The sequence below is a fragment of the Ornithorhynchus anatinus genome, chromosome 12 (genome assembly GCF_004115215.2).
Source record: "Ornithorhynchus anatinus isolate Pmale09 chromosome 12, mOrnAna1.pri.v4, whole genome shotgun sequence".
In the NCBI taxonomy this organism is placed as follows: Eukaryota; Metazoa; Chordata; class Mammalia; order Monotremata; family Ornithorhynchidae; genus Ornithorhynchus; species Ornithorhynchus anatinus.
Genome location: NC_041739.1, coordinates 7,156,895 through 7,163,416, shown reverse-complemented (window position 1 = coordinate 7,163,416; position 6,522 = coordinate 7,156,895).

Sequence of the window (6,522 nt, the reverse complement as noted above, 5' to 3'; positions counted from 1 at the left end):
CAGGAAGTATGGATTTTACAATACAGTTTCATCTTTTAGAAGCAGGGTGATCTCTTATTCCCCTTAAATTCCCGCGAGAGAAAGATTATATGGGTTAGCAGCCAAACCTACAGTCTGAAGGTGCCCAGGTGAGAGAAGCAGTGTGACCTAGTGGAAAGAGCGGGGGCCTGGGAATCAGAAGACCTGGTTCTAACCTCAGCTCGGACAACTGCTTGCTATAAGACTTGGGCAAGTCGCTTAACTTCTCTGTGCCTCAGTTTCCTCAATTGTAAAATGGAGATTCCAAGTCTGTTCCCCCTCCTACTTATAATGAGCCCTGTGTGGGACAAGAACTGCATCCAGCCTAATAATGGTAATAATCATAATAATTGTGGTATTTGTTAACCGCTTACTATGTGTCAAGCACTCCACTAAGTGCTGGGGTGGATACTAGCAAATTGGGTTGGACACAGTCCCTGTCCCACATGGGGCTCCCTGTCTTAATCCCCATTTTACAGATGAGGAAACTGAGGCCTAGAGAAGTGAAATTACTTGCCCAAGGTCCCACACCAGACAAGTGATGGAGCTGAGATCAGAACCCATGGCCTTCTTACTCCCAGCCCCGTGCTCTATCCACCAGACCGTGATCGTGCTTTCCCAAGCACTTAGTACGGTGTCCTGCACAAAGTAAGCATTTAATAAATATCATTGATTAATTCTTGAGTCCCCCCGAATGTTGAATAATTTATGAACAAGGAAATATGAACCACTCAAAGCGCTCATAAGCGCTCAATACATTCTACCGTTGATGATGATAATAAAGAGCTAATGGGAAGTCTACCGTTCGTTACAACACGGTCAAAGAGGGTGCCCAAGAGAATATGGGTTGGTGAGATGGGGCAAGAGCTTACTTTTTTGCAAAGCCTAAATTGGCTCAAGTGTGCTAGAACTTCATGTCTTTCCATAAAACACAGGTCAGTGACAGCAGAGTCTGGATTCTATATTCAAGTGGCTACAAATTCCTTTGGCGAAAATCACACTACTGAGAACATTCAAAGAAGCACAAGCACTTTGAACTGACCGAATCCTGAGTGGGTAGAAGAGCACATCCAGTGACATTCCAGTGTAATAAAATTAGTATAAAAATCTACCCTCCCTGTTCCAAAGAGGGCTAGATAGCGAGGCCGGTCATGTCACAAGGCGGGATGGGTTCAGAACTCCGCTCAGGACTCAGGGCATCCCTGTCCTTTTGAAATTAATCTCGGTTCATTCGCCTGTGGTCTAAAAACACGACAATGTTATTAGCCAGGCAGATTTTCCAGTTTTTAGAAATCAACTTCACGGGCCTCAATTCAAATCAAAACTGGATGGGTTTCATTTTAGTCTCGATGCGTTCGCTCTCCGAGATGAGTCATTTGTCTCACTGTGCTGTAGGGCGGCCAGTGTGGAATTACTTTCACATCCAATTCATAAGAATGATGACAACAGTTATCTAAAACGGGCTCCCTCAATTGAAACATCACTGGGAGCTCATGATCGTTTCTGAGCAAGTCCTCTGTGCTACGTGTCTAAATACAAAGGCAGGAGGGCCCGAATGCCTGGTTTCACGAAGTAAGATTGGGTAAATGCCTATTCATTCCGGACTGTAAACTTATTATGGGAGGGAACTGCCAGTAGTATCGCTATATTGTACGCTCCCAAACATTTAGAACAGTGCCCTGCACATAGTTAGTGCTCAGTAATACAACTGATTAACTGATTCACGTAAAGAAGAACTCTCTTTTCTTCCTACTGTTAGATCTAGTGTTCTTGGCGGCTTCCGACTTTTTCTTTGTGCTTCTTGGTTATCTACGGAGTATAGATTGAGTAAGAGTCAGCTGTTCAGTAGCTTGGCTCTCAGCAGATTCAAAAGTCCTCTGTACGCCTCCCCCGCAGGTATCTGAGCGCTCAGTGGAGGTTTGTTTGTCAGAGCCAAGAGTGAGGGTTTTATTTAGGGGTCTTAGATATCCCATGTCGGTGTAAGGGTCCCTACCTTTTATCCCATCCCCACTCCTGAAGCTGCCCCTCCCTGCATCCCTTTCCCTGCCTGTGATCCTGCTCCATCTTCCAGAAGCCCTTGCTATTGCTCTCCCTCCCAGCAGACCCTGCTCCTGCCTCTACTACCTTAGATGTTGGGGCAGACCCAGGTGGCTACCACTGTAGCTCTTCTCATCCCAGCTAGACCAATAATTCCAGGCTCTCAGGCCTAGCCTACTTGGACCTCCTCCTCTTCCTCGCTGCTCTTCCTTCTCCTCTCCCCACTTCCCGACCCTTCTTGACGCAGCCTTCCCACCTCTCGTTTCCATGGACACACCTGTGAGTCAAATGGAGCACCCAGAGGGGACTTTTCGGGCAAAAACATCACAGACAAACAAAATTTTAAACAACGACACAAAAAACCCTGTTGTCATATTTCTGGTCCATACCCAAGTTTGGAAATCTTTACTGAGAAGAGAAATAATATCATTTCCACTCACCCTAGGTCAGTTGGAGCCAGAATGTTATCCACCTCTGAGCTCGATCAATTAATCAATTAGAGAAGCAGCGTGGCTCAGTGGAAAGAGCCCGGGCTAGGGAGCCAGAGGTCATGGGTTCAAATCCCGGCTCTGCCGCTTATCAGCTGTGTGACTTTGGACAAGTCACTTAACTTCTCTGTGCCTCAGTTACCTCAGCTATAAAATGGGGATGAAGACTGTGAGCCCCACGTGGGACAACCTGATCACCTTGTATCCCCCCCAGCGCTTAGAACAGTGCTTTGCACATAGTAAGCGCTTAACAAATGCCATCCTTTTCATTGGCATTTATTGAGTACTTACTGTATGCTAAAGCTTGGAAGAGTATAATACAGTGATGGGTAGACATGTTCCTTGCCCATCAAAACCTTACAGTATGCACCGGGAGACAGACATTAAATTGAATTATGGATAAGTACCTTAAAGTTGTAGACTTGAGGGTGAGGTGAATATAAAGTGATTAAAGTGTCCAAATCCGAGTGCAGAGGAGACCCACAAAGAAGAGGGAGTAAAGAGGGCTTAAGAGGAGAACGTTTCTTGGAAGAGATGTGACCTTAATAATACTTTGAAGGTGAGGAGAGTGATAGTCTGTTCTATTAGGAGAGAGAGAGAGTTTCAAGTCAGAGGAAGCACCTGGGCAAGAGATTGGCAGCGAGATAGACGAGATCGAGGTATGTGTGAAAGTTGGCGATACAAATGATATTCTTCATCACCTGAATGACTTCGGGATCTGATTTTATGAATAAACAAAACATGAATTCCCCAAAAGTATTTCTTCTATTTTTTGTTTCTTTTATTGTTGGGAGTCACCCATCAAGTGCAAGAGACAAGCCTCTGTCTCAGAACCAAGGACCTGCTTGAAGGAATTGATTATAGTCATTATTTATTATTATGTCACAGAGAATAGTACTTTAGATTTCTCAATCTAATTCAAGTCATATGTAAGCTAGTAAAATAATCTATCGCTTCTCATGACAGGATTGAGATTTTGTAGACGATTGCCTTTAACTGCCATCTAATGATTTGCTTTTTTCTTCCTTTACATACTGTTTAGTGACTTTAATAATTAAGTTTAAGTAACAAATGTCTTACTATTTGATTCTAGTAACAACATGGTGTTGAAGGGCTTTTGTCTCATTTATCACAGGACATTTTTATGGATATCTCTGTAGCTGTTAAATAGATTTTTTTTTTTTTAATGGGTAAATAAACCAGTTGGAATTCCCAAACACAAAGCCAGCTAGGCGGAATTCTGACCACATTCACTCTATTTTCAAACCTTCTGTGTATGTAAATCTTCATTCGGTAGACTGTTTTGGAGGAATCAATGACCGTTCAGTTTTCGTAAGACTGCAATTCTCTCAGACGACTCAAAATGGATGGCACGAGACAAGGTCATATTTGGACCCTGGTAAATACTATTGATCGAGTGATTGATTGATTATTGATTGATTGGATAATGCTATTTGCTTCAACTGTGAAGCAAAGATGGGTAATGTTATGTTTAGAGCATTGACAAATGGAAGACAGGAAACTCTAAAGAACAAAATTGTTAGAAATTTTTGCAGGTGGCTGAACATGGACTAATCTTCCAGAAATACTCCAACCAGACATGTCTTGAGGTTTTTGGTTTTTTTAATAGTATTTGCTTAGCATTTACTTTATGCCAGAAGCTGTGCTAAATGCTAAAATAGATACACCAGTTGTGGGCAGGGAATGTGTCAGTTTATTGTACTGTACTCTCCTAAGCACTTAATACAGTGCCCTGCACACAGTAAGCTCTCACGTGGCTTAGTGGAAAGAACCTGGGCTTCGGAGTCAGAGGTCATGGGTTCGACTCCCGGCTCTGCCGCTTGTCAGCTGTGTGACTGTGGGCGAGTCACTTAACTTCTCTGTGCCTCAGTGACCTCATCTGTAAAATGGGGATTAACTGTGAGCCTCACGTGGGACGACCTGATTACCCTGTATCTCCCCCAGCGCTTAGAACAGTGCTCGGCACGTAGTAAGCGCTTAACAAATACCAACATTATTAAATGTGATTGAATGAATGAATACAAGCAAATCAGGTTGGACACAGTCCCTGTCCCACGTGGGGCTCATGCTCTTCATCTCCATTTTGCAGATGAGGGAACTGAGGCATAAAGAAGTGAAGTGACTTGCCCCAGGTCACACAGCAGACAAGTGGTGGAGTTGAGATTAGAACACAGGTCCTGCTGACTCTCAGGCCCAATTGTGAGGCTGCTGACTGAATACAGACCACTGGACTAAGTGCTTGAGAGAGTACAGTTCATTCATTCGATCATATTTATTGAGCGCTTACTGTGTGCAGTGCACTGTAGTAAGCACTTGGAAAGTACAATTCAGCAATAAAGTACAATATAGTTGGAAGATGCAATCCGTGTCCACAAGGAACCTATTGTCCAGAAGTGAGTACAGACATCCACTCCGGAGAGAGGACGCAGTCAAGTGACCAGTTCTCCAGGAATTTCCTGAGTGTTTAAGGATTAGCAGAAATTCAGGGTCATGACTGCCAAAGGTTCTTCTCACTCATCTTCAATTGATCTCTTTCATGGTAGTTCATTCAAGGGTTGGGTGGAGATGGAATCCACACAAAAGTAATAATAATAATAATGTTGGTATCTGTTAAGCGCTCACTATGTGCCGAGCACTGTTCTAAGCGCTGGGGTAGACACAGGGGAATCAGGTTGTCCCACGTGGGGCTCACGGTCTTAATCCCCATTTTACAGAGGAGGTCACTGAGGCCCGGAGAAGTGAAGTGACTTGCCCACAGTCACACAGCTGACAAGTGGCAGAGCTGGGATTCGAACTCATGACCTCTGACTCCAAAGTCCGTGTCCTTTCCTCTCTGTGGCCTGGCAGTCTGCCTGCTTGACAGCTAATGACAAGATTTGAGGTGGGCCCCTACCCTGCCTCTGTACCCAACTCCTGAGGTCACCTTAGAGAGTAGGGAAGAGGGCGGAAGAGCAGAACCACCTGGCACTGTTGATCGGGTGGGACTTCTCAGATCGTCTCAGAAGCAGGTCATGAGTTCTAATCCCGGCTCTGCCACTTGTCTGCTGTGTGACCTTGGGCAAGTCACTTCACCTTTCTGAGCCTCAGTTACCTCATCTGTAAAAAGGGGATTGAGACTGTGAGCTCCACGTGGGACAGAGACTGCATCCAACCCAATTTACTCGTATCCGTCCCAGTGCTCAGTACAGTGCTTAACAAATACCGCAATTATTTGCAGCATGGCTCAGTGGAAAGCAGCGTGGCTCAGTGGAAAGAGCTCGGGCTTGGGAGTCAGAGGTCATGGGTTCAAATCCCAGCTCTGCCACTTGGCAGCTGTGTGACTGTGGGCAGGTCACTTAACTTCTCTGTGCCTCAGTTACCTCATCTGTAAAATGGGGATTAACTGTGAGCCCACATGGGACAACTGATTACCCTGTATCTACCCCAGCCCTTAGAACAGTGCTCTGCACATAATAAGCACTTAACAAATACCAACATTATTATTATTGCCTGGCTCCCCGATCATTACTCTTGTAGGCACAGGGCATTTAGTTGGTGCTTAACACTGGGCTTGCCCTGGGCAGATGAGATCCCAAATAAATGATCTTTAAAAAAGATTGACCAGTCTCTTGAAACTATGAACTTTAAAGTTTATTCATGTTAGCAGTCAAGGCCCAAAGGTTTACGGAAAAAGAACAAGAGATGGTCCCTGCCCTCCTAGGGGTTCCAATCTCATCACACAGTTGAATGGATTAAAAATCATGTCTACTGAGAGATATACAACACAATCAGTCAGCAGTATTCACTGGACTGTCACTGTTTATTGCTCTGTTGTACCAAGTGCTTAGTACAGTGCTCTGCGCACAGTAAGCATCAATAAATACGATTGAATGAATGGAGTGTTTACTATATCCAGAGTAGTACATTAAGCCCTTGGGAGAGTACAATACCACAAAGTTGGTAGACTCCTTCCCTGACC